The 21296-nt window shown below is 40.7% G+C and overlaps 1 protein-coding gene across 2 annotated transcripts in view; it reads right to left on the bottom strand.

Moving 5' to 3' along the window:
• Positions 1–21296, bottom strand: part of enah (ENAH actin regulator) — a 340698-nt gene that overhangs the window by 276879 nt on the left and 42523 nt on the right. The gene's annotated exons all lie outside the window — the stretch shown is intronic.

Genomic DNA, 21296 nt, shown 5'->3' with positions numbered 1-21296 from the left:
GCTACTAATCTCCTGGCTCACTCACAGTTTTTTGTTTGGGTATATATGGTACATTCATCCACACAGGTCTTGAAGAAGTCAGTGACAACTGTGGTGCATTCATTCAGATTCGAAGATGAATCCCTGAATAATGTGCAGTCCAATGACTCAAAGCAGTCCTATGTGTGCTCCTCCACTTCCCTTGACCATACCTTCTTGATCCTCACTTCTGATGCTGCAGTCTTTAGAATCGACAGAATGTGATGGAGGAACTTGCCAAGCACTCTTTAAAGGCTCCCCTTAAATTGTCAACTTCCACAGAGAAAGTTAAGAGCAGCAAGCTGGTGAAAATATTTACAAAGTTCTCTCAAAGTCACACCATTCTGCTTTGGAAATAGACCACTGTACATTGTAATAGATGGGTAAAATTCTGCATCACAACACAACTGTGGGAGAACTTCCATGTTTACTTGAGCATTGCAAGGTAGTGGCTCACATCAGATTTCTCAGATACACTTTGGGAAAATTAATGCTAGAGATCCCAGCAAAGTCCTTATCCAGTAAATATTCACAACAAAAAGCAAATGTGATCACAAGCCTCTCAAATTGTTAACAGAGCCCATCTGCTTTAATCATGTCCTTCAGGATTTTAAGGAAAAAATGGCTTTCTTTTATCCAGTCTGACTAAATGCAATTCTTTCCCAATAAGGTTGGCTCTTAACTTTCCTTCAAAACAGTCTCAGTTCAAGGTTGATTAGAGATGGACAAGAAATGGAATAGTCACATCCCATTAACAATTTTTTACATTACTGTCACTTTAATCACTGTCTGAAACGAGGCCTGAAATAAACTGTTGGAATTTTCATCTGGAATGATGCTTTCTTGCCAGATATATCAAATCATCCAAAAAGATTTTTTATTCTTATATACTGTCCAGTTCAAAGAGCAAAATAAGTAAAGACATGCAGTTATCCTCCTCCATCTGACAGAACTGGTCCTCACCCTGAACAAACCTTCCTTCAGCTCTTCAAACTTTCTCCAAACACAAGGAGTAGCCATAGGCATTCATAGGGACACAAGCTATGCCTGCCTCTTCGTCAGCTTTGTGGAACAGTCTATGTTCAAAGCTTTCCCATTATACTCACCAACTGTTCCTCCACTACATTGGCACTGCTTCATGCACCCATACAGAGCTCATCAATTTTATCAATTTTGCTTCTAAATTCCACCCTGCCCTTAAATTCACTTGCTCCATTTCCAACAACTCCCTCCCCTTTCTTGATTTCTCTGCTTCCATCTCTGGAGATAAACTTTCAACCAACATTTATTATAAACCTGACTCCCATGGTCATCTTAACTATACCTCTTCCCACCCTATTCTCTGTAAAAATACTATTCCCTTTTCTAAGTTTCTTTGCCACCGCCACATAGGAACATAGATACCCTACAGCACAGTACAGGCTCTTCAGCCCACGATGCTGTGCCGAACATGTCCTTACTTTAGAAATTACCTCGGGTTACCCACAGCCCTCTATTTTTCTAAGCTCCATGTACCTATCCAGAGTCTCTTAAAAGACCCTATCGTGTGCGCCTCCACCACCATCACTGGCAGCCCATTCCACCCTTTTCATAAAAAAATTTGCCCCTGACGTCTCCTCTGTACCTACTTCCAAGCACCTTAAAACTGTGCCCTCTCGTGTTAGCCATTTCAGCCCTGGGAAATATCCTCTGACCATCCACGTGATCAATGCCTCTCATCATCTTATACACTTCTATCAGGTCACCTCTCATCCTCCGTCGCTCTAAGTTCACTCAACCTATTCACATACGGCATGCTCCCCAATCCAGGCAACATCCTTGTAAAGCTCCTCTGCACCCTTTCTATAGTTTCCACATCCTTCCTGTAGTGAGATGACCAGAACCAAGCACCTGTTCCCAGGATGCAGTTTTCCATTCCAGAACATCAAAATGTCTTCCTTTATTAAAGAACGGGGGTTCCCTCCCTCTACTATTGATGCTGCCCTCACCCGCATCTCCTCCATTTTCCATACATCCCCACTCATCCCATCTTCCCACCGCTGTAATAGTGATAGAGTCACTCGTACTTACTTACCACCAGCCTCCACATCCAACACATTATCTTCCACAACTTCTGCCATCTCCAGAGACCCTACAACTAGTGCCCCCCCACCCACTTTCCACAGGGATCACCCCCTCCACAATTTCCTTGTCCATCCATCCCTCCTCACCAATCTTCCTCCAAGCACTCAGCCCTGCAAGGAGCCTAAGTGCTAGACCTGCCCATACACCTCCTCTCTTACTTCCAGTCAGAGCCCCAAACAATCCTTCCAGGTTAGGCAACACTTCATTTGAGAGTCTGCTAGGTGATCTACTGTGTCTGGTGCTCCCGATGCAGCCTCCTCTACATTGGTGAGACCCATCATAAATTGGGGTACCGCTTCGTCAAGCACCTCCAGAACATGCACCACAAGTGGGACTTCCCGGTGGCCAAACACTTTAATTACCATTCTGACATGTTGATCCATGGCCTCCTCTTGTCCAAGTTGACTCCACCCTCAGGGTGGAGGAGCAACCCCTTATATTCCATCTGGTATGAATATCAGTATCTCCTTCTAGTGAAGGAATCTCTCTTCCCCCACACCCACCCATCCTTTATTTCCCACTCTGAGCTTTCGCCACTGCTCACCTACCTATTTCTACCCCCTGGGTCCCCTCTTCCTTCGGTTTCAACTTTGGTCCACTCTCCTCTCCTATCAGATTCTTTCTTCTCCACTCCTTGATCTTTCTTACCCACCTGGCTTCACCTTCCACCTTCCAGCTAGCCTCTTTCCCCATCCCCCATCTTTTTATTCAGGCATCTCCCCCCTTCCTTCTCAGCCCTGAAGATGGATCTTGGCCGGAAACATCAACTGTTTACTCTTTTCCACAGACACTGCTTGATCCTGTGTGTTCCTCCAGTATTTTGCATCTTGTTGCAGTTAAACAAAGTTTATTCCATGCCCTCAAGAAAATTCCAATGCCAAAGTATTTTAAATAGTTGTAATGGGTGGGCAATGTTATTATAATATAGGGAAGCACACAGAAAAAAAAATCCTAAAGATCAAGTCACTGGTTTTGCTGATGATTTGTTTAAAAGAGCTATACAGTGCCAAGAACAAAGTGCACTTCCATGCTGATTTTGACATATGTCACGATAGTTACCATACATATGACCACTCACTTAAGATCTCAGTTTAAAGTACCATTTATGGGATTAAAACTGCTGGAAATACTTAGCTCAGTATACATTTATGGAAAGACAACCTGAATTCCTGCTTCAGATGAAAGACCAGTCTAGACTGCTATGACCTGACCTGAGCATTTCCAGCATTTTCTGCTTTTATTTCAGATTTCCATCATCTGCAGTCCTTCCCCTCACCCATTCTCAGTTTCACCCACAGGATGCCACCTCTAAACTTAGCACCACAATGAAGTGTCAACCTGGAATAAGGCTCTTTTCTAGAATGGAGCTTGAACTGGATTAAACCGTAATTTATGGAAGTTGCAAAGTAAATTATCACCTGAATGGCCATTACTTCAGATATAATCAATATCACAAACCTGGTAATACTGTTCTACAATTGTATATTAAAATTTAAGATTTTATGGCTTGGGTGAAAGTTGGCTCCTCTTCATCTTCATCTTATTCTGGAAAAGTCCAGATTCAGCAAGATTATATGTGAAAAGGTACATAACAGAAATGCCTCTTTTTTGACAGGATAAAAAATCTAAAGTAGAAGTTTGGACGAGCATTAAGCTACACAGGAGAGACCACAGATTCTCCAGAGATCCAAAGGAGTGCCTGAGGAGTGATGAGACCATCAGTGTCAATGAGGCTATCATTTGATCCCTCATAGCAGAGTTGATCAAGAAAATATCCAGCTTTATCCCAATTTTCGACATTTGATCCAGAGCTCTCAGATGATAACTCAAGTACACAGGCAGGTACCTATTCAATGCCTCAATCTATCCCACATCTACCAACGTTTCAGACAGAGAACCATATCTACATCATCTCAAGTGGAAAAGAAAATTCCTTATAATCCCTCCAATCCTCTCAACTACTTAAAAGTTAAGCTTTCTGCGCTCCCACTGGACCCATAGGATTGGGTCTTTGCTATTTTCTTGCTCTTCTTGTAGTCAGAAAAGTAACAAGATTGTTGAACAGATTGTGATGCACACATGCCAACAGCAAAAGCCTCTTGGTCATTCTCATCATAACAGTCCTGGCTATTCTCAGCTGGAAGTTATGGATCTCTTCTGTGTTTGATTGGAAACACCAAGTTGCCTGTGAGGCTCTTAAAAGCAGCCTGAAGAACAGAATGCATCCTTGCTAAACTTCTAAAACATGGAGGCACCGCATAGTAGACGAGTCCAGTAAGATCACATGGGATCCAAGGCAAGCTAGCCTATTGAATATAAACATAGAAAATAGGTGGAGTAGGCCATTCGGCCCTTCGAGCCTGCACCGCCATTCAGTACGATCATGGCTGATCATCCAACTTAGAACCCTGTACCAGCCTTCCCCCCATACCCCCGATCCCTTTAGCCACAAGGGCCATATCTAACTCCCTCTTAAATATAGCCAATGAACTGGCCTCAACTGTTTCCTGTGGCAGAGAATTCCACAGATTCACCACTCTCTGTGTGAAGAAGTTTTTCCTAATCTCAGTCCTAAAAGGCTTCCCCCTTATCCTCAAACTGTGACCCCTCGTTCTGGACTTCCCCAACATCGGGAACAATCTTCCTGCATCTAGCTTATCCAATCCCTTTAGGATTTTATACGTTTCAATCAGATCCCCCCTCAATCTTCTAAATTCCAGAGAGTATAAGCCTAGTCGATCCAGTCTTTCATCATATGAAAGTCCTGCCATCCCAGGAATCAATCTGGTGAACCTTCTTTGTACTCCCTCTATGGCAAGAATGTCTTTCCTCAGGTTAGGGGACCAAAACTGCACACATTACTCCAGGTGTGGTCTCACCAAGGCCTTGTACAACTGCAGTAGTACCTCCCTGCTCCTGTACTCGAATCCTCTTGCTATGAATGCCAGCATACCATTCGCCTTTTTCACCGCCTGCTGTACCTGCATGCCCACTTTCAATGACTGGTGTACAATGACACCCAGGTCTCACTGCACCTCCCCTTTTCCCAAAATTGGCTTGACAGCAAGATTCAGAAAGCTATGGCAGAGGGTTGTTTTTTCCAGACTGGAGGCCTGTGGCTGAAGGTATCGGTGCAGGGTCTGCTGTTGCTCATGGTTTACATTAACGATTTTGATGAGAATATAGGTAGTGTAGTAAGTATACAAACAACACTAACATTGTAGGCATAATGGACAGTAAAGACTATTCAAGATTACAACACATCGTGAAGAACTGGCCCATTGGGCCAAAGAATGGTAGATAGAATTTTATTCAGATAAATGCAAGAAAGAAACCGGGGCAGAACTTGCACAGCAAACAACAAGTCCCTAGGAAGTGATGTAGAATAAAGAAGCCCAGGGGTATAAATACCAAGTCCCTGAAAGTGGTGACATGAAAAACAGAGGAAAGGTGGCGACATTTGGCATGCTTGCCTTCATCAGGGCACTGAGTACACGAGCTTGGACATCATGTTACAGCTATACAAGACATCAGTAAGGTCACCCTTTTGTAGAAAGGATGTCATTTTACTGAAGATGCAAAAGAGATGTTACTGGGACTAGAGATTATAAATTTGGGTTACAAGGATATGGCTCATGATCTAGGACTTCTTACCCTGGAGTGTATGAGGCAAACAGGTGACTGAACAGAGGTTCATAAGAGTGCGTGGAATGGGCTGCCGGCAACAGTGGTGAAGGCAGATAAGATAGGGTCTTTTAAGAGACTCCTGGATAGGTACATGGAGCTTAGAAAAATAATGGGTAACTCTGGTTGATTTCTAAGGTAAGAACATGTTCGGTACAGCATTGTGGGCCGAAGGACCTGTATTGTGCTGTAGGTTTTCTATGTTTCTATGTATATAGATAAAGTGAATAGCCATAGTTTCCCACCCCTCCCCAGATCAGGAGGGGGAGGTCAAAAAATAAAGGACATAGATTTAAAGTGGAGGGGAGGATAGAATTTAAAAAGGACCCAAGGGACAATTTTCCAAACAGAGGATGGCAAATATAGTACCAGTAGCCAAAGGAAATGGTAGAAGTGGGCACAATTACAATATTTAAAAGACTTCTGGGCAATTACATGGATGGGAAAGGTTTAGAGCAGAGGTTTACAACCTTTTTTTTAGGCCATGGACCAATGCCACTAAGCAAGGGGTTCGAGGACCCCCAGGTTGGGAACCCCTGGTTTTGAGGGATATGGGCTAAGTACAAATATGTGGGATGAGCTCAGTTAAGTAACTTCGGCAGTTCGGTTATTGGACTAAAGGCCCTGCTTCCATATTGTATAGCTGACTTTCTGACAGACTTAAAACATTTGATCAGTTTCTTTCCTCAACATCTGCCTGACCTGATACTTCCAGCGTTTTGTTTTTACTTCAGAATTTAAATATCCATTCATTTTGAAGAGATATGATTTCGGGCCATCATCAGCTCAATGTCAACTATAACTTATCAAAAGTACCACTACCAAAGGTCAATTAGCAAATGATCACTCTAAATGTTGGATTTAAATTCTAAATTAAGAGCTTTAAACTAGAAAATTCAAAGTTGATTGCACAACTAAAATCAGATTAAAGCATTTGTCAGTATTTGATACAAAATATAAAAGGTTAATAAAGTTGACTTAAAAGAAATTGCAGCACATTGAGGATGTTCCAATAAGTGCCCAGCTAATAACAATTATCCTCCAGTCAGACATTACCCCCCCCAACCAAATTGATAATTCCTATGTGTCTTTATGAAAGTTTAACAGGGAGAGACGTGGCTAAGACCTCCATGTCAATGACAAGTTTAAATACAGCCATTTAAAGGGAGGGAAAAAAACACTTCCCATGGTTGGACGAAATGACTGTTTATCTGTTCCAGGATTCAATAACCAACATGAAAAAAAAGAAAAAGACTAGATTCTGGAAAACAATCACTCAGAGTACATTTTACATTTTCTTCTTAGCCTCCATGTACGACGTGTAATAAAAAATTTAATCTCCATATCCTAGTGCTTGTGGCTATCTACTCATGATAAATAATACTCTCCATTTACCCTAAAGTGGTCATGATCTCATACAATTCTATATTCTCAACCTTCTTTGGCCCAAAGAGAACAGCCACATCTTCTCCAGTTACGCATGAAATTCCTTGCCACTGCAACTATGTGAGGAAATTTCCCCACAACTTCTCTCAAGCCTTCATAGCCTCAGTCATTAAAGGACTCAAATGAGAAGTTCTTTGGAAGGCAAAGAAACAGATCAATCAGAAAATAAAGATCAACACACACACAAAATGCTGGAGGAACTCAGCAGAGCAGGTATCATCTATAGAAATCAATAAACAGTTGATGTTTTGGGCCGAGACCCTTCTTCAGGACTGGAAAGGAAGGGGGAAGAAACCAGAATAAAAAGGTGGGGGGAGGGGAAAGAGGATTGCTTGGAGGTGATAGGTGAAGCCAGGTGGTAGGAAAGGTAGAGGGCTGAAGAGGAAGGAATCTGAAAGGGAAGGAGAAAGGAAGGAGGAGGGGTCCCAGGAGAAGTGATAGGCAGGTGAGAAGAGGTATGGTGCCAGAGTGCAGAATAGAAGAGGAGAGAGGAGAAACATTAAAAAAAACAGGTGGAGAAACACCTTATACATGCCATCAGGTTGGAGTCTATCCAGACAGAATATCAGGTGTTGCTCCTCCACCCTGAGGATGGCCTCATGTTGGCACAAGAGGAGGCCATGAACTGACACGTCAGAACTGGAAAGGGAATTGGAATTAAAATGTTCGGCCACTGTTAAGTTCTACATTTATCAGAGGTGCTCGAAGTGGTCCCTCAAATTTCAACAAGCCTCACCAATACAGAGGAGGCCACATCAGGAGCACCAGATACAACAGGATGACCCCAGCAGATTCACAGGTACATAGTTGCCTCAGCTGGAAGGACTGTTTGGGGCTCTGACTAGGGGTGAGGGAAGAGGAGAATGGGCAGGTATAGTACTTTGGCCACTTGCAGGAATACGTGCCAGGAGGGAGAGTAGTGGGGAGGGGTGAATGGACCAGTGAATCACAGAGGCAGAGAGTAAGAGGTGGAGAATTTCATAAATGCACTTATTTTAATGCTAGGAGCATTGTAAGAAAGGTGGATGAGCTTAGAGCATGGATTGATACCTGGAAATATGATGTTGTAGCTATTAGTGAAATATGGTGGCAGGATAGTTTTTTGCAGCAATACATAGAGGTACCAACTAGAGAAGGGGCAGTGTTGGATCTCCTGTTAGGGAATGAGATAGGTCAGGCGACGGAGGTATGTGTTGCGGAGCACTTCGGGTCCAGTGATCACAATGCCATTAGTTTCAATATAATTATGGACAAGGATAGGTCTGGACCCAGGGTTGAGATTTTTGATTGGAGATAGGTTAACTTTGAGGAGATGCAAAAGGATTTAGAAGGAGTGGATTGGGACAATTTGTTTTATGGGAAGGGTGTAATAGAGAAATGGAGGTCATTGAAAAGTGAAATTTTGAGGGTACAAAATCTTTATGTTCCTCTTAGGTTGAAAGGAAAGGTTAAAAGTTTGAGAGAGCTATGGTTTTCAAGGAATATTGGAAACTTGGTTCCAAAAAAAGAGACATATCTACAAAAATATAGGCAGCATGGAGTAAATGAGGTGTTCGAGGAATATAAAGAATGTAAAAAGAATCTTAAGAAAGAAATTAGAAAAGCTAAAAGAAGATACGAGGTTGCTTTGGCAAGTAAGGTGAAAATAAATCCAAAGGATTTCTACAGTTATATTAATAGCAAGAGGATAGTGAGGGATAAAATTGGTCCCTTAGAGAATCAGAGTGGACAGCTATATGTGGAACCAAAAGAGAGGGGGGGAGATTTTGAACAATTTCTTTTCTTCGGTATTCACTAAGGAGAAGGATATTGAATTGTGTAAGGTAAGGGAAACAAGTAGGGAAGTCATGGAAACTATGTTGATTAAAGAGGAGGAACTCCTCTGGTGCTTTTAAGGAATATAAAAGTGGATAAGTCTCCGGGTCCTGACAGGATATTCCCTGGACCCTGAGGGAAGTTAGTGTAGAAATAGCAGGGGCTCTGATATTTCAAATGTCATTAGAAACGGGGATGGTGCCAGAGGATTGGCGTTTTGCTCATGTTGTTCCATTGTTTAAAAAGGGTTCTAAGAGTAAACCTAGCAATTATCTGCCTGTAAGTTTGACGTCAGTGGTGGGTAAATTAATAGAAAGTATTCTTAGAGATGGTATATATAATTATCTGGATAGACAGGGTCTGATTAGGAACAGTCAACATGGATTTGTGCGTGGAACGTCATGTTTGACAAATCTTATTGAATTTTTTGAAGAGTTTACTAGGAAAGTTGATGAGGGTAAAGCAGTGGATGTTGTCTATATGGACTTCAGTAAGGCCTTTGACAAGGTTCCACACGGAAGGTTAGTTAGGAAGGTTCAATCATTAGGTATTAATATTGAAGTAGTAAAATGGATTCAACAGTGGCTGGATGGGAGATGCCAGAGAGTCATGGTGGATAACTGTTGGTCAGGTTGGAGGCCGGTGACTAGTGGTGTGCCTCAGGGATCTGTACTGGGTCCAATATTGTTTGTCATATATATTAATGATCTGGATGGTGAGGTGGTAAATTGGATTAGTAAGTATGCAGATGATACTAAGATAAGTGGCGTCGTGGATAATGAAGCAGGTTTTCAAAGCTTGCAGAGAGATTAAGGCCAGTTAGAAGAGTGGGCTGAAAGATGGCAGATGGAGTTTAATGCTGATAAATGTGAGGTACTATATTTTGGTAGGACTAATCAAAATAGGACATACATGGTAAATGGTAGGGCATTGAAGAATGCAGTAGAACAGAGGGATCTAGGAATAATGGTGCATAGTTCCCTGAAGGTGGAATCCCATGTGGATAGGGTGGTGAAGAAAGCTTTTGGTATGCTGGCCTTTATAAATGAGAGCATTGAGTAGAGGAGTTGGGATGTAATGTTAAAATTGTACAAGGCATTGGTAAGGCCAAATTTGGAGTATTGTGTACAGTTTTGGTCACCGAATTATAGGAAAGATGTCAACAAAATATAGAGAGTACAGAGAAGATTTACTAGAATGTTACCTGGGTTTCAGCACCTGAGTTACAGAGAAAGGTTGAACAAGTTAGCTCTTTATTCTTTGGAGCGTAGAAGGCTGAGGGGGGACTTGATAGAGGTATTTAAAATTATGAGGGGGATAGATAGTGTTGACGTGGATAGGTTTTTTCCATTGAGAGTAGGGGAGATTCAAACAATAGGACATGAGTTGAGAGTTAGGGGGCAAAGGTTTAGGGGTAACACGAGGGGAACTTCTTTACTCAGAGAGTAGTGGCTGTGTGGAACGAGCTTCCAGTAGAAGTGGTAGAGGCAGGTTCAATATTGTCATTTAAAGAAAAATTGGATAGGTGTATGGACAGGAAAGGAATGGAGGGTTATGGGCTGAGTGCAGGTCGGTGGGACAAGGTAAGAGTAAGCGTTCAGCACGGACTAGGAGGGCCGAGATGGCCTGTTTCCGTGCTGTAATTGTTATATGGCTATATGAACCCTGTGGAAAGTGTTTGGGGGGTGGGGGGGTTAGGAAAGAAATAAAAATGGTGGTTCAGCCTTTATTTGAATTTTTTCCCCCTGTTTATTCTGTGGTAAAACTAAAGACAGAGGTAGGTTAAATTTCATCACACTGTGGGAAACTGGCTAATTTTATTACACACAACAATAACTAGAAATCTTGACTGTGAATTCCTTCTAATATTTTATCCAACACAAGTCACAATTATGCAAAAATAGACCTTTTTATAAAGCAAATAATTAAATGAATTCAGTGCAAAATCTATGTTTTCCTTCATTGTTGGAGTACAACAAAATAAGTAACTCAGATATCACAATAGGAAATCTGCTTTGAAATCAGGGGAATCCATCCACCCCTCCACTTTCATCCCACTTGACAATCTGAACACATTTTCATGGCCATGAGTATTTTAAGACTGTAGCTCGTTTTTACCAATTACTCAGTCCTAATGTGGTTTGCACATTGGCCATTTCCTTATAAGGGAAAGGGTTAGATTCCATTACTTAAAATGGGAGATGAAACAGTTACCACATCAACTTCTAATATTTCACATAAAATAGCTTTCAGGCTATAAATACCCAGATTTTACAGATGCCTTAATAACCACAGACACTCTTGCATAGTTTTACTGCTGCACAGAGACAGAAACATTTGTTACAAAGTAATAGCCTTTTAACTCTTTCCCATCCAGAAAATCTTTCCTTAAATAGAATTCAAAAACAGGGCATTTTTCCAAATCCACTCCCCAAAACCATTATCTTTTACACCCAGCACACACAAAATGCTGGTGGAACACAGCAGGCCAAACAGCATCCATAGGAAGAAGCACAGTCGAAGTTTTGAGCAGAGACCCTTCATCAGGACCCGCCCATTCCAACCTTAATTTCTACCAGTCAGCAACCAACAATATTGCAATTAAGACTCCTGAGTTTACCTTTCTGCAACTTCCTCTTTCTGCTCAAGCCACTTAAAACAATCACATCACGTATTAAGCTTATTCATCTTAGCCCTTCACATTTGTTCACTGCCAGCAGAAGATCATAAGGTTCGATCCCAACTTCAAATACTTGACACCACTACCTCAATTCAGCTTTGAGGAAATGCTTCATTGTTGGGCAAGATCTTAAAAATCAACTGTCTTAACAGATACAAGGAAAAAAAATATAAAGGTGTTGCTTTAGGTGGTGCTGGAGTGCAAGCATATTCAGTGCAGTTTCGTTAACCATCTGAAGTTCAGATCCTTTAACATTTGGGTTGTGCAACATTTGCATTACAGCAAATACACATGAAAGTGCTCCTAGATGAGAGGAATGCAGTCTGTAATGTGTTTTTATTACTATTGTGTTCTTTATCTTTTTTTTCCCCATGTTGCATTGGATCAGGAGTAATAATTATTTCGTTCTCCTTACACTTGTGTACAAGAAATTACATTAAACAATCTTGAAATGTTAAATGACAGTAAAATGCAAGTAACATCACTCACCGGGAAAAACTCCTTGCTAGTCAAAAGGGTGTTTGTGCTCAATGCTACTTGGGTGCCCTTGTACATCCAAAGTAAATAAATACAGCTGTGCAGCAAAGGGACAGGCCCTGCAGCCACAACGCACAAATGCAGGCACTTTGGCCCAACCAATATACACATATGGATGGATGGATAGGTAGAAACTTTTGACAGTCTGTCCAGAAATCCAGAGGGGAAGAACCTTTTCCTAAAAAGTTAACCGTGCATCTTCAGGCTCCTGTTCTGCCTCCTTTATGGTAGTATGAAAGAGTCTTAATGACAGATGCTGCCTTCTTGAGATATCCTTGATGATGGGAACATCTTTTGATCCTGTGCATTGGACCTTCATACCAGCAGATGATGCAACCAGTCACCATACATCTGCAGAAATTTGCCACAGCTTTTGGTGACATACCAAATCTCCTCAAGCTCTGAATGAAATATTGTTGCAAGCTTGCCTTCTTCGTAATTGCATCAATGTGACTGGCCCATGACAGATCTTCAGAGAAGTTTACACCCAGGAATTTGAAACTGCTCATCCTTTCCAGTGCTGACCCCTCAGTGAGGCTGGTATGTTTTCCCATTCCTGAAGTCCACAATTAATTCCTTTTTCTTACTGTCATCTGGCAAAAGCAGGTCACAGGCTAGGAATCCTAGGATATGTAACTCACCTCCAAACTCTCCAAAGCCACTATCCACAAGGCTTAAGCGAGGAAAACGATGGCCTCTCCACTTGCTCGATGAGTGCAATTCCACCAGCATTCAGACGACTCAACACCACACAGGATACAACAACCCACTTGACAGGCACCCAATCTACTCACTCCATCACTGACACTTCAAGCTTGTCTGCCCCTTGTGGCTCACACTCTGTAATCCAGGCAGCATTCTAGTGAACCCCTTTTGCACTCTCTCCAAAGCCTCCACATCCTTCTTGTAATGCAGTGACCAAAGCTAAAGCGGTCCAAACAATTTTATACAGCTACAAAGGGCTTCCTTATTCTTTTCCTCAATGCCTTGACCAATGAAGGCAAGCATGCCATAAGGTTCTTTTCTGCACCAATGCCCTTAAGGGTTATGTCATTTCCTGCATACTTTCTAACATTTAACCTCCCAAAGTGCAACACATCACACTTGTTCAGATTAAACTCCACCTGCTACATCTCTGCCCACGTTTCCAGTTGGGCTATAATCTTACCAAGTCCTTTGACAACCTTCTTCACTACTCATAATTCCATCAATGTTTGTGTCATCTGCAAATGTATCTACATTTTCATTCAAATTATTTATATAACCATGCAACTGATGGACTGGAGATTGAATGTGGACAGATCATTGAGTACGTTCAAGACAGATATCAAAGGATTAAAGAGATTTGGTGCTGGGTACAAATTAACTCCAAAATCAACCATCATTTTATTGAAAGGCAGCCACTGGAGGCTAAATGACATACACATGCTACTTCTCATGTTCTTACAACCACATTCCATGCAAAACATCTTCAAATTTCCAAAATAAGCAAACTTCTCTACCAGGCACCTCTGAAAATAATTTTTAAAATGCATCCACATTAATCCTGTTCAAATTCAACCACAGCACTAGTCTCACATGCTCCCAGATTTTATGTCATACCAAATTTAACTTACAAACTGCAGTCAGACCTCCATAAATATCATGCAAGCCACCAACAACCACTTTAGTCAATATTATTTTTAATGAGGCCTGCAAGGTAGGCTAGTCCTAAATGTTTGACTACAAGTCCCACAGTGGAAAAGTCAAATGGATAGAAAAATGGCTTTGTGCAAAAAAACAGTGGGTGGTGGAGGGTTGTTTATCATACTGGAGGTCTATAACCACTCATGTGCCACAGGGATCAATTCTGGGTCCACTGATCATATGCATTAATAATTTGGATGAGAATGTAGATTGCAGGTAACATGGAGTAGGTGGTGTGGTAGTGGTCAGTGAAGAAGGTGATGTAAGATAACAAGATCTCAATGAACTGGGCCATAGAATAGTAAAAAAAAAGTTAGCATGGTCAGTAAGTTTGCTGCTGATACCAAATTAGGGACAGCAAAAACAATGCAGAAGGTTATATCAGATTAAAACAGAATCTATAATCAACTAGGAACGTGGGCCAAAGAATGGCAGATGGAATTTAACTTGGACAAGTTCGAAGTGTTGCACTTTGGGGAGTTAAACCAGGACAGGACTTGCACAATAAATGCCAAGGCCCTGAAGAGTATTGTAGAACATATAGACCAAAGGATAAAAGTACATAGGCCCCAAAAAGCGAAGACATGGGTAGACAAGATTAAGATGGCACTTAGAGCACTTACCTTCATTAATCAGGACACTGAGTACAAAAGTTGGAGTATCATGATACAATTGTACAAATCATTGTTGAGTCCAAACTTGCATTATGTATACAGATCATTAAGCACAAAAGGGCATCCCCCACAAAGTCTAGATTGGCTCTTCATAGGGCAAAATATTTAGTCCCTCTCCCCTATTCCTTCCAAAAAGCGCTATAACTTTTTTCTAAAGAATAAGCAAACATATATTCTACACACATTTTATCTTAGACTCAGCTTAACCTTTATGTCAAACCATCTGAGAATTTTGCGTATCTCAATGAGATCAGCTCTATCTTAGATGGGGGAACGCTAAACTAAAAAATAATATAAATGGCCTGCACTGTAAAAGAAATGTTAATCAAAATCACCAATGTGCATTTCTATCTGATATCTCTTCATATCTGCAGTTGTGGCAAATCAGAATACATTTCATTTTTCAACTATGTTTGTGTAAACTTGATTTTTACAAAAAATGTCTCTTGACATTTCAATTAAATGTAACTTGTAAAAATAATTGAATTAATTATTTTTTTAAATAATCCCAGTTTCATTGTCTTCATTTGGAATTACAGTGGATTCCAGTTAATTGGGACACATCGGGACCAGTGCCTTTTGGCGAAATTAAGCAGCTGTCCCAATTAGCTCAAGTTTCATGGAAATTGGTAAAAAAGGCACAAAATACTATTTAACTGAGTAACAAATTATGTATTTAAATGAAACATGGAATAAATTAGAATCCTACCAATAGCTCTACAGTATTCTAATACTGTGTATTGGTTCCCAATAAATATATTCAGAGGAATTAATCCTATATTCTTTTGATTCAGCAGTCATCTAGTGCAGATAATTGCAGATTAGATTATTGCATCTAAATTAGATGCAATTTAGATTATTGCATCCTCCAAATCTTCATTTTCAATGTAACATTCAAGATGACAGCTGATACCTTCAAATTCTTCGTATTTCCTCACTTGAGGTAGTGAAATAATCACATTGTCACTCCCGGCCGTTTCTGGAATCTCCAATTCTGAATACTTGAAACTGCAGTGAGCAAAAAACACTTTTTTGCACACAAATACAGCAAGTGAAGACATTTAAAAACCGTTTGCTCCAAGCATGGTGTAGTGTCTAACAGCCAACTGTGCATTGTTTGCCAACAATCTCCTGACCCAATTCAGTGGCATGTTGTCCCAAATAAACAAAGGGAATCCCAACTATTTTCTCAATTTAGTTTTTATTCTTTAAAAACTATCTCAAATAAGCAGCTGCCTCAATTAACTGGAATCCACTGTACTGGGTGATGAACCAGTGTTGTACAATAATGATACAGCAATTTAAAATGAAGAACATCTCCTCACCATGGTAGAGTGGGATTCTGTCAGCACAAACTGCAACCTAAACAAATAGCCACAATTCTGAGTTCCCACTGAGCAGAAAACAGCTGCAGCCCCACAGCAACTAGCAAATCCTTCTCACTGGTCTTCCAAACTCTCATGTACGGGCTAATTACAAGTCCAGTGTTTATAAGCTGGTAAGGACCTGTACTACTAAATAGCTTTTATTGTACTGTCAGGAACAATTCCCCAGGCATAACACAATAAAAACCCAGTTTTGTTTCCCATTGTTTCTAAGTTGTAACCTGAGATGGTCACTGATAGAATTTAAGTGGAACATTGTAGCAACCATGTCATTATCTATAACTGAAATCACATTACAGCCTTTGAATACTTCCTTTTGCCTTTGTTGTTATACCCACCATCGAAATGCATGCTCTCTTCTCACTACTAAGGTTCAGAAGCCTTCAGTCCCACATTACAGTACAATACGCATCATGCCACAGTGGTGCAGCAGTCAGAACAATGCTACCACAGCTCAAGGAATTCCAGAGTTTGCAGTTCAATTCTGGTGTTGCCTGTGCTTCATGTGGGTTTCCTTTGGGTGCTCCGATTTCCTCAGACAGTCCAAGGACATACCGGTTAGTGGGTTAGTTGGTGGACAGACAGACACAGAGACAAATAAATCAATCACCAGGTTCAGAAACAGCTGTTACCCTACAAGTATCAGGCTCCTGAACCAGCATGGTTAACTTCGATCACCGCTCTGATACTATGACCAACGGACTAAATTTCAAGGACACTTTAGGGACTTATGTTCTCAGTATTATTTTTATTTGCAGTTTGTCTTCTTTTGCACATTGGTTGTTTGTCAGTCTTTATCTGTTTACATAGCTTTTGAAAAGTTCTATTGCATTTCCTTTTTCCCAATAGAAGGTAGTATATGGCAGCATGTGCATACTTTGATAATAAATTTACAAAAAGTTTCAAAAAAACTTAAAGCCTTAACCATAAGTTCAGCAGAAAGGACAATTCAAAATTCTACTTACATAGGCACGGATAATGCAGTTAACTGCCCAAAAGTTCTTCACATGAACACTTCAAATCTATATTTTACAGCATCATTTTACAGAAAATGAATAAACCTTAGTTTTGGCGGGGGGGGGGTGAAGGGTAGTTGTCATAAATGAAAAATGATGGATGGAGTGTAGCACCAAAGGCACAGTGCAGAAACACAGACTATCCAAGGGCTGAAAGGGTGAGGAAAGAGCAAGACCATGGAGGGATTAGAAAACAATGAGAATTATAAATTGTGTACAATGGACCAACGCAAATGCAGCTAAAAGAGGGATAGAGTGAATTTTAATTAAATTCTAAATGCAGAGTTTTGGATGAGCTTTATTTTCTGGACAGTGGAATATGAAAACCCAGGGAGTATTGATAAAGAAATCACACACCATCTGCAGTAAGCAAGTGGAATGCATACTGACGTATGTATATTAAATATTTCTCAAACCAAACATAAATCAAAGGCCAGCTAACTGTAAATGACTAATATTTCCCCACAGTGAAGAAAGTATTTAGATCACTGATTCTGTGATCATACATGTCCGTACATGGTAAAATAGAAACTGTGTTGATTTAAGCGTCCAAGCACACAAATCACTAAAAAGTGAAAAGCTTCTAAACGAAAATAGTGAAACTCAATGGCACATCTCAGGGTGCACAGAATTCAAAGGACTGCAAGTTTATGTAGCTATGGCTAGACCAGAGGAAGCTGTTTTCAGCCCAGAGCACTGCACCACAAGGAAGAAACTTGTGGAGTTGACTCTGACCAGAATGGAATTAAGCAAAACAAAGGGGCAGGATGTTTCTCAAACCGTATTACTTTAAACTGTCAAGATTAATGGATGACATAGTTGGTGAGTTATAGATGATGAATGTAATCGATGGGATTGAAAGGAACTACTTCTATTGTCAAGCAGTTTAGGTCAAGGTGACAGAACATTAAAACTAGGGTGAACTGTGTAGCAAAGATTCCTTCATAAAGCATAACACAAACTTGGAACTTCACCCTAAAACACTGAAGTTGCTCCTGGATGATAATTTTCAGGTTGTAGAGAAAAATCACATTAAAACATCCAATATGTGCATCTCCTTCCTCACAAATGCCACCTGAGCTGTTGAGAAATCCACTGTTTGCATTTCAGATTACCAGCATCTGCCAATTTGTTTTTTTGGATTATGGTATAGATCAGCACTGATGGGCAAATGGTAAAACAGATTTAATCACCGCTTCCCAAAAGCACGTCTGACTCACTTGAAGTACAGATCTTTTGAGGATCAGCAACCTCCTGTTCCCTGTCACAATTAGCAGGCAAGTTTCAAGGACAAATATTCACACGTTAGCCAAGCAAAAACAGATTTGCTAGCTAAGTGACGAATGACCCAGAAATCAAGCAAAAAACTCAGAACAAACTTTAAAACATCGTAGTATGAGTGATAAAAATTAGTTTGGACAGGAGAAGACGAACACACTTTTAATGTTACAGGTCACAGAAATAATGGAAATTTATTTGGCAGAGTGTGCTACTGAAAAGCATTTCAGAACACTAATACGAAAGGCTAACATAGAATGCCTTAGTCAAACAGCAACTCCCGAACCATTGATTTCATTCATTAATTCAGAAAAGGGGTTATCTTCAGACTTACATAATAAAAATATGACAATTGCTTTGAAATCTAAAACCAGTCACTTTCATATCAATTATTTTTAAACACATTCAAATATGCATGCTTTAAAAGTTGTGCTAAACTACAGATCAAAAATACAAAGATAATATTAAAAAGTACATGTCAAAAATGTGGTTATAATTCAGCACAAATAAATACTGGCAATAATGAGTCCAGATCACAGGTTCCCAACCTGGGGTCCACATACTTCTCAGTTAATGGCAGAGGTCCATGACATCATAAAAAGTTTGGGAACCCCAGGATTAGATAAAGATCAAAAGGGGCTCCAAAACATTCAACAATTCCCCACCATTGTCTATTTCACTCTTCCAACAGTCCATCACCTATCTACCCCCAAAACAAGCTGTCTTTTCCTCCAGTGGTTTCCCCACCAATCATCATCATCATGTGCCGTGCCCAGTTTGAGCTTTGACTGCCGTGGCCCACACACTCCTGTTTCGGGCCAAGTGGATCAATTAATTGGTATTCATTTCCAGTTCTCTGGCTGTTGTCTCCATCATCATTTGTCTTCGTCTTCCTTTTGCTTTCTTCCCTTCAATCTTTCCCATAATTACCGTGCACTCTAACTCCTCTTTCCTAATCACATGTCCAATGAAGTTACGTTGCCTTTTCATGATCTCATACATTACTTCTCTTTTTGTGTTTGTTCTGTTCATGACATCCTCATTAGATATTCGATTTGTCCATGATATTCTTTGCATCCTCCTCAAAAACCACATCTCTGCTGCTTCAATTCGTTTCCTCATGTTACTAGACATTGTCCAACATTCTGAGCCATACAACATAACTGGATAAATGTAACATTTCAGTACTCTGAGGTGGGTTGTCATGCCTAGTTTAATATTGGTCAATATACTCTTCATTCTCGTAAAGATGTCTTTTGCCATCCCCATTCTTCTTTTGATGTCCATGTCGCACCTACGAACTGATGTCACCCAGCTTCCTAAGTAGCAAAAGTTCCGTACTTGCTTTATGTCTTCCCCGTTTATTCTCAGCCTGCAGATAGGATTCTCCTTCTTTTTGGATATCACCATACATTCTGTCTTTTTGCAATTGATAGATAGACCCAGTTTTGCACTTTCTTCAACAATTATATGAATTAAGTTTTGTAGTTCTTCCTCCATACTTGCAATTAACAATGTCAACTGCATATCTGAAATTACTGATGTTTTCACCACTAACTTTGATTCCCAAAATGTCTCGTATTTTTTGTAATATTGTTTCACAGTACACAGTAATTAAATCAGGGGAGAAAACACACCCTTGTCTAACGCCTCTCTTGATTTTCGTAAACTGACTCACTTCTCCATATATTCTTACAGCGGCAGTTTGTTCCCAGTACAGATTTTTGATTAGGTGGAGGTCTTTCGATTCTAGCTCTAGAGTTTTCTGTAATATTTCAAATAACATTGTGCTTCACTTTATCAAATGCTTTTGTGTAGTCGATAAAACAAACAAATCTTTTTGCACTCGAATAGCTCGTTCTGATAGTATCCTTAACATCAATATTGTGTTTCTTGTACCTTTGTCTTTCACAAAACCACATCGTTCTTTACCTATTTCAGCTTGTACCTTACTTTTAGCTCTTGTCATCAAAATTCTTAGAAGTATCTTGGTGATATGAGTCATTAAATTTATGATCCTATGTAATTCACATTCTATTGCTCCAAGTTTCTTAGGAAGAGTGATAAATACTGATTTTTTTTATCTGTTTTGGTATCATTCCAGTCTCATTAATGTCATTGATTAAATCAGTAAGTTTTTCAATCATGCATCTCTCAAATTCAGAAGTCTTCCTGTCTCTCTCCTTTTCCCATATTCACCCTTAAATTCAGGTGTCTCCTTATTTTCTCCATTCTTCACTCAGGCATCTGTCTTTTCTCTTTCACCTCACAAACAATGACTCCATATCCACATGCTCTTGCCCTTACTCCAATCATTAACCAATCAAACCTCCCATCTCACTCCTTCAATCAGTTTCTTCTCTTTCCCCCACCTCAACCTGCATCCCTTCCTCTTCCAATCACAAACCCCTAACCAATATTCCATTCAGAAATTCTCTCCTCATCCCCCAACTTCTTCCATCGGGCTCTTCCCCACCCATTCAGAGCTCCCTTTTAATTCCCTCCACAACCTAACAAAGCCCTTTCCTCTGAACAGATCCTCCAACACCAAATCCCTCAGTCCCACCCCCAACTCAGATGTGCTTGTTTTCAACTCAGAGTCCTTTCTTAACGTCACTCCAACACCCCAATCAACCGCATTCCTACAATTTCTATCTTCAGACCCTGACCCAGAGTGGCGCCTCCTCACTTCCAATCAGAGAACCTCCCCAATCCCACGTCCATCTCCTCCAACCAAAGACACCCCCAAACCTCCCTCGCCCCATCTCACTCAAGGGTTCCCATCCTCTGGTCTACCAACTCATCATCTTCGATGCATCCACCTTCGTGTCGCTCGCCCCCCCCCCAACCACAACCATTCCTTTCTCCTCCAGCAACCGTCCCCCAAGCCACCACCCCATTACTCCTCTCCTCCCCCACGCTTGGGGGTCTAAATCCCCTCCCCCCAGCCGAT

The sequence above is a fragment of the Mobula hypostoma genome, chromosome 2 (genome assembly GCF_963921235.1).
Source record: "Mobula hypostoma chromosome 2, sMobHyp1.1, whole genome shotgun sequence".
NCBI classification, from domain to species: domain Eukaryota; kingdom Metazoa; phylum Chordata; class Chondrichthyes; order Myliobatiformes; family Myliobatidae; genus Mobula; species Mobula hypostoma.
Note: the sequence above shows the minus strand (reverse complement) of the source record. Positions and strands in the feature narration are given on the sequence as shown.